Source organism: Bicyclus anynana, chromosome 16 (genome assembly GCF_947172395.1).
Source record: "Bicyclus anynana chromosome 16, ilBicAnyn1.1, whole genome shotgun sequence".
Lineage (NCBI taxonomy): Eukaryota > Metazoa > Arthropoda > Insecta > Lepidoptera > Nymphalidae > Bicyclus > Bicyclus anynana.
In genome coordinates this window covers 2,718,859-2,730,150 of record NC_069098.1, presented here as the reverse complement: position 1 = coordinate 2,730,150, position 11,292 = coordinate 2,718,859, and positions in this window count along the sequence as shown.

The following is an 11,292-nucleotide window of genomic DNA, read 5'->3' as shown; positions in this document are numbered from 1 at the left end:
CAGTCTGTCTGTGGCTCCATAGCTCCCGTACGGATTAAGCGATTTCAGTTTAGTTTTTTTTTATGTGAAAGGTGACTAAACCCAGTTGAGCCATTTAAAAGTTCTGGGGGTTGAAAGTGCGGAAGAATAACCGAATGTCTGCAAATATAGTCGAGTAGGGTCTCGAATGAAAGAGAATATTGATGAATTGATCGAGAGTAATTAATAATTACCTTCGGAGGTTTTCAAAATTTTCAATTTTATGTTATTATGATATTATTATACTATATGTTATATCACACATCACATAATCTCCGTGGCCTATATCACCTAGAAAACATTAATAAAAAGTAGTAATAGGTATCTTTGTTGATAACTCAATGAAGAAGTCAACCTGAATAGTTATCATCTCGGTTCTACTATAGTTTGTGATTGAATCTCCGTAGCATAATGGTCATTTGCATGTCTTGAGGTCAAACTTGTACAGAACTTAGATTATATTACGAATAGTAGACGAACTCTCTTCTCTTGGAGTAGGTATAAAGGCGTATTCCCATTTATGCGCACTGTTGTTTGCATACTTGATACTATAAATAATACAAGAGAAGCTCTTAAAACAAAGAATTTGTTTTTTTTATATGATACCTAAGTATAGATTTTTTTTAGAATATGTGATTTAAAACTCGAAGAATCGAAATTTCATCACGAGAAAGAGTCATGTAATATGACGTATCTAGGATTGTGTTTTGTATGTAGCTTATTGTATTATTGTATGTAGCTTTTTGAAGTTTCACTTTTACATTCTCTGAATTGAACACACGTATTTTATACGTAAAAATATTTAAACACTTTATATCGTACTTAATTTTATTTAATTTCTTTTTGATTATATTTTTACTACAAACCTTTTTGATAAAATCCAAAGTATTGGACCCATCGACACGTTATGGCGTTATTGAATATAAGAGTAGGTACTTTTACTATCGACCTCTTGAATTACTTTGGATAAAAGAATTTATTATTATATTGATTGTAACACTATTGTATAGTATCTAAGTGCATGAGTTCAACGAGTTGCGAAGCTGAAGTGGCAACGGGTGGGGCACATAGTTCGAAGAGCCGATGGACGTTGGGGTTCCAAAGTGCTGGAATGGCGACCCCGCACTAGTAAGCGCAGTGTTGGCCGACCCCCCACCAGGTGGACTGATGACATCAAGCGAGTCGCAGGGATTCGCTGGATGCAGGTGGCTCAGTATCGTGATGTTTGGAAGTCCCTACAAAAGGCCTATGTCCTGCAGTGGACGTCCATCGGCTGATATGATGATGATGATGATGAGTTCACGCACGTCTCCACTTTCGTATTAGAATGTATTGAAAAGTCGTGCGTGACAGTGTAATAGCACCTTTACTTGTGTGATTTTGAGATAACAAAAGACTATAGACCGACAGGATCACGATTGAACTACTCCTATTATTATAGATAACATAGTTACAAGTACTTAAACATTTATAAACTATATATCTAACTAACCATAGTATTATCTAATTAAGTAGTTTTACCATTTAATTAGTCGTTAGTAATTTATGAAGATTTTTTTTAGTTTTGTACCTACTCCAGTCGATAGGATATTATGTCTTGTATTAGATTCCCAACTGGTTTCGAAGTTTTAGCAAAAGTTACAACCTGGGTGCCCAAAAACAATACACTACTAAGTATTTCAAAGTTAAACAAATAAAGAATTTTACTTCATCATTCTAAATGCAAATTTCTAATATTAATTATTTTTTATCTATTCCACTCAGTAGGTATCTAGTACTAAATAATACATAGGTAGTATGTACCTACTAGCTAAAATAGAAGTGTCATTTTTGAAATTTCCTTTTTAAATGTATGTAAATTTAGATTACGTTATTTTGAAAACGACTTTTTGCTCTGAAAATACATTCCGTTTCATACAGATGTGAATTTTATATGGGCTCGAATTTTCCCCTCAGTGTAGGTTATAGGAAAGTTTCCAAGCATGAAACGCAGCGCTGATTGGACGTTCGACGTGATTGAATACGTTCGGATGTTTCAATAAGTTTGCTTAACTTAAAATTTTTACAACTGCAGTGGAATGTTGAATCAGTTTTAAAGTGGTTTCACTCCTCTTCAAGTCTATATCATGAATTTGAATTCGAATAAAAAAATATAAATCGTGGTGAATTTGCAATCCGATGTGATGCTATTTTATTTCAACAGACGTTATATTTTTGCAGCATAACATTCTGCTCTCAGCGTTTACTAATAGCAAATGTGTTGCTATTTTTTTATGACAGGCGCTTTTTTTGTTAATAACTTTTGTCTAAAATTTAAATGGTTTTTGTATTGTACGAGTAAAAGTTCCTCTTACAATTATAAATATTATGTGAATCCTCAATGTTATACCCAATTTTTTTAAATATTATATCTTGTATTAGATTCCCACCTGGTTTCGAAGTTTTAGCAAAAGGGTATCTGTGTGTAAAAAATAACCATACACATACATATTTATTTAGTGTTAATAGGTCCAGGTCTGGCTGGTGGGAGGCTTCGGACGTGGCTAGTTACCACCCTACCGACTAAGACGTACCGCCAAGCGATTTAGCGTTCCGGTACGATGTCGTGAAGAAACCGAAAGGGGTGTTGATTTTCATCCTCCTCCTAACAAATTAGCCCACTTCCATCTTAGATTGCATCATCACTTACCATCAGGTGAGATTGTAGTCAACGTAACTTGTAGAAAATAAAAAAAAAACTTTTTATGATCAGTCCAGCACTACTTTGCTAAGGTATCGACTTCTCGCCGGTCATAGAGTTTTAAAGACAAGGTTTCCGCTGTAACTAACTAGTATACAAAACTAAAAAAAACTACTACAGAGTAACAAAGCAAAACTTTGCGAGCGGGAAAAGTTACATAAAGGAACAAAAACTAAATAGAACAAATGAAAACATGTTAATATAATTAGAGGAAAAGTGAGAATCATTTTTGTTGACAATGCGTAGAAGAGCTCGATACTTCTGTCTTTAAGAAAAAGTTCTCAAAAGACTTGTACTTACAATGAAAAGTTAGCCCTTGAGTCCATAATTTTAAGTGATGATGCGGTCAAAGATGGTAGCGGACTCAGCTAGGAGAGGTACAAGTCTCTTCTACGTATGTACGTAGGTATACTTCTGGCGGTTGCCAGACCAACGTCGTACTGAAACGCTAAATCACTTGGCATTAAACCATAGTCGATAACCTCTCTGGCACTGTTGTTAAAGCTTCAGTCAATTTAAGATTTTGTATTGTCTACATCGGTTCAGGTCTTGTCTGACGGTAGACTTCGGTTGTGGCTAGTTACCAACATAACATCAAAGACGTATCGCCAAACGTTCATTTGTGTCGCCGCGTAGAATACATCAGAGGTAGGTACAGGTACTCGAAGAACGACTCAAGACCCACGAGTCGACGAACGAGTGCTTATAGCCCAGTGGATATGACCTCTGCCTCCGATTCCGGAGGGTGGTGGTTTCGAATCCGGTCCAGGGCATGCACCTCCAACTCTTCAGTTGTGTGCATTTTAAGAAAATTGAATATCACGTGTCTCAAACGGTGAAGGAAAACATCGTGAGAAAACCAGCATACCAGAGAATTTTCTTAGTTCTCTGCGTGTGTGAAGTTTGCCGATCCGCATTGGGCCAGCGGTGGACTACTAGCCTAACGCCTCTCATTCCGAGAGGAGTACGAGCTCAGCAGTGAGCCGAATACGGGTTGATAACGACGAAAATTACCGTAAACAGACATAAACAAGCATAAAAAATTCTGTGTGATAATCTAACTCAGTTATTGTGTGAACAACACTATGCGAGACTCGTAACTTGCCTAAAAACACGTCACTTGATATAGGTCATGTAATATCACTAATTGCTTTCTGTACGGGACTGTACCGGAACGATAAATCGTTTGGATGTGGCTTTGTCTGCAGAATAGCGGCCACGGCAGAGGCTTTCCACTTAGGTAAACTGTATTTCACTGCCCCATCCGCATAATGGTTAACCTTTATGACTGCGGATCATGAGGTTCATGGGTTTTTATTTTTTACAAGTTAGTCCTAACTATAATCTCACCTGATGGTAAGTGATGATGCAATCTAAGATGGAAGCGGGCTAACTTATTAGCAGGAGGAGGAAAATCCTCCTGCTAATAAGTTAGAACACTCGTTTCAGATTCTACACTACATCATACCGGAACGCTAAATCGCTTGGCGGTACGTTTTTGCCACGGCCTAAGCCTCCCACCAGCCATAAACCAGCCAGGTTCGAGTTTTCCAAGCTATGAGTTTATCCTAGTAACCCTTCGGAAAGCACCGTTATAGATTTATTTTGATAGTACGTTTAGTCGTTAAGGATCTCTAGCGAATGTTGCTACGAGCTAAGGGTCTGGCAACTGGAGATTAACAGTTGTATTCATAGACGTTGCAGGGCCACCCCCAGGAGATCATTCAAATAGAGGATGGTTTCAGAGATTAGCCCGGACAAACAGAAAGATATCCCGATATTTAGTCCGTGAGATTTAGTTTTCTCCAATATACTAATATAAATATTGTTTATTGAGATCAGACGAAATTTTTTTCTTTTTTTATTTTTTTTTTAAATAATATTAGTCATATCTTTGAATATTAGATATCTTTTTATAATATGACCAATTTTCCCATTCCCCTCCTACTAGTCTGGGAAGACTGTGCTAGGAGTGGGTACAGAGTGGGTACGACAACAGACCAACGGGGTGAGGATTGAACCTCCACCCCTCGGTGATGAGTCCAGCCGCTCTTACCGTTGAGCTATTGAGGCTATAAATTAAGTAGTACCAATCAGTAAGACCACTGTTCCAAAACGAGCCTATACTACGTTAATTTAAAACTAACCAATATTCTTTTAAGTAAATCTTAAAACTGCTTGTTTGCATTTTGTAACATGCTGTTAGAATGGCACCATCTAAAATGTAAATTAAATGACAACCCTTATGCTAAGATGATGTTCTTGCATAATATGTGCGGAATTGTCTATAAAACTCAGGCGCTGTGTACCTATTCTAAATAATATTTTTTTAACTACAGCATAAATTATTATTTTTTATGATATTGACGGCCTGTGTGGCGTCTGTTTTGTGACTATTTTTTTTGTGTATTCCTGACAGCAAACCCTTTCATTTTATATCCATATCATGGGGGTGAATATAAAACAGCCAGTCCGCCATCTTGGGGAGGCCGCCATATTGGATATACAATGACGTTTCTTAGCTAGTCATGTATTGTCATCAAAACTCAGAGCGAGTGCAAAATTTCATCCTAATCGAAGACCGGGAAGTGGGTCAAATTAAGATTCCAAGATTTGATTTTCTTACATACATAATTACAAGTGAATCTAATTTAAGCGTGTTAAAAATAAATACGAAATTACACTACAGTTTTGATTCTTTATAATTTTCTATCTAGGTAACTACTAATATTTTAGGGAGGTAAAGTTTGTAGTATTGTACGGACTAATCTCTGAATCTGCTAAAGCGATTTTGATTTTACAACTAGAAAGCCACGTTATTTGTGAGTGTCACAGGCAGGGGCGTAGCTACCGCTGTATCAGCCGTAACAATGATACGGAACCCCGGACTACAGGGACCCCTTACGAGTAAAAGCAAAAATCTGGTGCTTGCTAGAAAAATCAACTCCCTCTAGACAACTTACTCCAGAAATGGCAAAGGTCAAAAAGCAATCGTTTTTGTCACTGTCATATTTATTTTAAACAAGCATTCTTTTATGGTAAAGAAGGGTAAAAATTACCTTTCTAGGAAATTTTTACCTTTCATTTGGGCCCCCCAACTAATTTTGATACGGGGCCTCCAAGGAACGCTACGCCACTGGTCATAGGCTATATTTTACCCCCGTATTCTCACGAGGGCGAGACTACGAACGGGAGCCATCGGGGATGATGTTGTTCAACTATTTAAGTAGACATAGTTAGCTAAATTTTCCCAACGTTTCATCGATACTTACCGAATACCGAATACACTCAAGCCTAATTCAACTCTGGGCAATAACCATAAACATCGCGCTCTATATCATAAAGCAGACCAAACAAACAGTACACCACATTGAACGCGAACTGATAACGTATCGCCCATCAATAATCTAACTTCGTTAACAAGTTACAGCGTCAATTTATCTACAATCCGATAGATTGAGGCTTAGGGTGATTACACATCTTCCCGGACCCACATTAGGCTGCCATTAAGTTGATCGATCAAAATTAGTGTCGAACCCACGACGCAAGTAACCGAGACGGGACGGACAAAATTAATGATTTCGACTTAAGTCACTATTAAACTAAGAGGAAACCTGCATACCTGAGAATTTTCTTAAGACTTTACGTGTGAAGTCTGCCAATCCGCATTTGGCCAGCGACTAAGGCCTAATACCCCTCATTCTGTGAGGAGATTCGTGCTCAACAGGGAGTCGAATATGGGTTGTTAATTATGATGATGAATCTGGGACTTATAAGCCAGCAATAGACAAGCTCTTCCAAACCTTCCCAAACTTCTTTATTGGCAACCGAAGGTACTTACTTATAGTAGAAAGCCAAAGAGGGTATTTTTGCAGTTACTCGAGGTCAGCAGATAAACATAAGAGAGTATAACTTGCACGTCGTTCAGTACCTCCACCAAGTATGAGCCCTTAACATTGGTGGGTACGTTTAGGGCAACCAAAAAAAAAAATAACTTAGAAATACTCAACCAGCACGTCAGATTAAAATAAGGTTGGTGATTTGATAGCTAAAAGATGTGCATTTTGAAAATCTGACGATTTTTGAGGGTTTAAAATTACAAAATAAAACCCTTATGTTTCTGTTAAGCCTTATTTTTTTGAATAAAGTCTTAATTTATAAAATATTGTCTTATTAGGCAACTATAACAAGCCGACGCCCCTGTGGTTTTATCCACGTAGTTCCCGTTCTTGTGAGAATACGGGAATAAAATGTAGCCTATCTTTATGAGGATTCTAATGGTGGAAGAATTTTCCAAATTGGTCTAGTAGTTCAAGTGCCTATTCAATTTAAACAATCAAATATTTCCTCTTTATAATATAAGTCTAGATAAAGATATAGATAATGCGACGACTCTTTTTTTAACCGACTTCCAAAAAGGAGGAGGTTCTACGTTTGGCTGTATGTATGTTTTTTTTATTTATGTCCAGCGATAATTCCGTCATTTATGGACCGATTTTGAAAATTATTTTTTGGTTTGATGGGTTCGATTCCAAGGTGGTCCCATTTTTTTCATGTCAGGATCTGATGATGGAATCCTGGAGAAATTGAGGGAAACTTTCGAAAATTGTAGAGACGGCTGGTGCGTTTATTAGTGTTTCCATACGCTATTTTAATATTTAAAATACTTAACCGTGAAAACTAATAATATATAATACTTAACTGTGTGTAAAAAAGAAAATTCTTTAGTCGATTTAGTCTTCCTGCATGCAAACTCTAAGGCGGTTCATTGTTATTGGAAAAAATCATTAATTTCAGTTCCCTTGCCATAGTAATTTGTAAGCTGTTAATACGCTCTCTTTACAGTAAATATATGCACACGCAAATATTATTATGGTCTGCGGTTTAGTGATAAATCGGCTTCGCAAAATTGTTTGTGCGATCCACAAAATGAGGTTTACGGGCTCGGCAAAGAATTGAAAGGGAATATGAAGTGGATAATTTATTGCGAGATTGTCATTTATCTCTTTAGCGGCTTTTTTCGATAAGCCGAATTTATGGCCCGTTTTTACGGTTGGGCTTGTATGAACCATATTTTTTTGGTGGTAAGTTATGGAGTGGCCAAGGACACTGTAATTTGGATTACAGCGAGGATACTGCGTGGATATAAAAGTTACACTTAGGGCTTTCGCTTTGTTTTCTTGCTGTCAAATATAATATCGCTATCAATTTGGTTGATTAATTTTGTATCTCTGAACAGATAAGGTACTAAATCTGTCTTTACATAAAGTGAGCCACTAAGTTACACATCGAATCTTTTTCTACAAATGCTAAACCTTTAGAAACTAAAAATCTATGGGAAAAACGTTTCCGATTGACATGTCGATCACATGACCTATCGATAACGATATATTTCTTAACTAGTAAACACCCTACTAGCAAAGACGTATCGCCAAGCGGTTCCGGTATGATGTGTAGAAACCGAAAGAGGTGTGGTTTTTCATCTTCCTCCTAACAAGTTAGCCTTCCATCTTAGATTACATCATCACTTACCATCAAGGGCTAACTTGTAAAGAATAATAAAGGACCCTTAAAATTGGCAAATAATAGAATATAATCATAAAGGAACTAGGGAGATGCATCGCATTCAAATTCACAAACAAAATTGTCTGTTGGTTTTTGAGGGAGATGAGGTAAACGATACTGATATAATCAAGGTAGAAGTACTTACAAATGATACGTCATCATCAGCATCATCATATCAGCCAATAGCCAATGGACGTCCACTGCAGGACATAGTCCTGTAGTAGTAGTTTGGAGTAGTAGGGACTTCCAAACATCACGATCCTGAGCCGCCTGCATCCAGCGCATCCGTTCTTGATTTCGTCAGTCTACCTTGTTGTTTTTTCATTAGTATTTTCATTAACATCTGATTACTCAATATTAACATCGTAAGCCGGCCAACTATTCGTTGCATTGGACCCGCGTGGTTGGTCTACACAGTATTATATTCTGGCACCGTTATAGTGGACCCTTTAAATTGGTTAATAGTAGTAGGTAAAATAGACGGCCGCGTGGCGCAGCGGGTAGTGACCCTGCTTTCTGCGCCCACGGCCGTGGGATCGATTCCCACAACTGGAAAATATTTGTGTGATGAGCAAGGGTTTTTTCCAGTGTCTGTCTGTATTATACATTATATAAGTATTTATATGTAGTATATAAATGTATATAAATATTATAATATCAACTATCTTAGTACCCATAAAACAAGCTACTCTGTATGCTTACTTTGGGGCTAGATAGTGATGTGTATCGTTTAAGTATATTTATTTATTTATTATTAGATGATAATGATGATGAAAACTACCTGTGAATTTTGCAATAAATAAAATATTGAAACAGTACCTGCAAGTTTAATTAATAGTCTAGACAAAGCCTTGTTTTGATTAAAAGCAGCTATCATGTTACGACTGACTTTGTGAATGGGTCGATGACTTTGTAAGGTGACAGCTATCGCCAGAGCTGCAGCTGAGTTATTGAGATAAATGGCAAAATTTTCGACTGAAAACCAAGTTATTGTCCTTTATTAGGTCTAAAAAGATCTATCTGGAGAAAACTAACCTCTAGACTAAAAAGTAAGTAAAGCGATTTTTTGGTTTTTTGGTGACTTCCGTAGGTAATATAATTTCTTATGCAAGTGATATTATATTTTGTAAATGTGATGTCAAAGCAACTTTTGATATTAATTATTAACTAATTAATATTATTACTATAATGTTTAGGTCCAATGATATTAACGTTTAAATTTGTTATAATTACAGGCTTTATGGACGTGATCAATTCCAACTACAAACGACATTATTTAGTACTTAGCAAAATGGAATATAATGTTTCGTGTATTTCCGGAAAATTGTGACGCAATTTAGGATATAATAAGAGCTTAAAATAGAAGCTTACAGATAATCTCTGCAGGTAACAATAATATTATGAGGGTTATTATATTCTGTTGCAACTAAAATTTGAATACTAAACTAGACATTATGACATTAGGTACCTACCGGATAAAATTGAGTCCCTTGTTGCCTCTAATATGTACAATTTGTACATGGAACTCTTGGAATGAGGTCGGATGATTTGATAATTGTTTTATTTAGATAAGTTTAAAATATTTCTAAAATAGGTACTTGTATTATTAAATGTTGTATATATTCAGAGACAATATTTTATAAGAGAAGTGACCGCTGCCTTCGATTTTGAGGGCGTAGGTTTGAATTCGATCAAGGGCATCTCTGCCGTGTAAACCCAAGACACTGTAACTTAAGTTACAGTGTTTTGGGTTTATAGCGCTTATTTCTCTAACTTTACATTTATGTACATGTCTCAAATGGTGAAGGAAAAACATTGTGAGAAAACCTGCATACCGGAGATATTTCTTAATCAAAAACGTGTGTGAAGTCTGCCAAACCGCATTGGGCCAGCGTGGTGGACTTAGGCCTAACCCTTCTCATTCTGAGAGGAGACTCGTGCTCAACAGTGAGCCAAATATAGGTTGTCAATGGTGATGATGATCTATACAGAATTCGGGAAAAAACGGGAAAGGTTTGCCTACTTATCTTTCATTGAAAGGTGATGCCATTTCGCAAATCGTATAGGTACACAGGTACGTAGGTATCTATTGGAAGTAGGAAAGATTTAATGAAACTTGATAATTAATAATAATCTGTATTATTTCTATGATTATCGGGAATCAGAACGCGGAAATATAAATCGGGATGCGTTAAACCTCAAGATAGAAACAGTTATATTTCCAGCAATAAGGTTATTGCTAATAATGAGGGCCTCTAAAAACTTTAGTTCAAGATACCTACCTCAAATGTCAAGTTTGACATTGGTTTGTAGTAGGCACAACACTACGTTTAAATTAACAAACAAGAGCAAGTTATCATTACATTAGAACGTCACGATAATTAAGGCGACAATATTGGCATTATTGTAAACATACATCTATCTATCTTCTATCTATTTTACAATACAAGATAGTATCAAAAGAAGTCCAAGTTCTGCCAAAAAGCCTTTATATTTCAGTGGCACAGGAATATCATTTATTTATTCTGATGGCATCAAAGTATTTCAATATCGATCATCAACATGAATTTGAAGAAGAAATTTGAATCTATTTATATAAATTCCTAGTTCTGGGCGTTTTAATTCGTAAACTGAATTGTGTCCCATTTCAATAAAAATATTTTCATGACATTCATTATCCAAAGATGTTATTATCTGATATTTGTGTGGGACTTTTGATTATGGTGACGCAGAAGAACCATAGTCATCGACATAGCTCAGTGTTCGCACATAGTTCGAAGAGGTGGAAGGTACAGGTGGAAGGTTCCCAAGTTGCTGGTGACGACCCCGCACCGGAGAGCCCACTGTTGATCGTACCCCACTAGGTAGACCAATAACATCAAGCGAGTTGCAGGGTGGCGCTGGATGCTGATGGCTTGAGACCGTTGTATTTGGAAGTTCATACAAAGGCCTACGCTCTGCAGTGGATG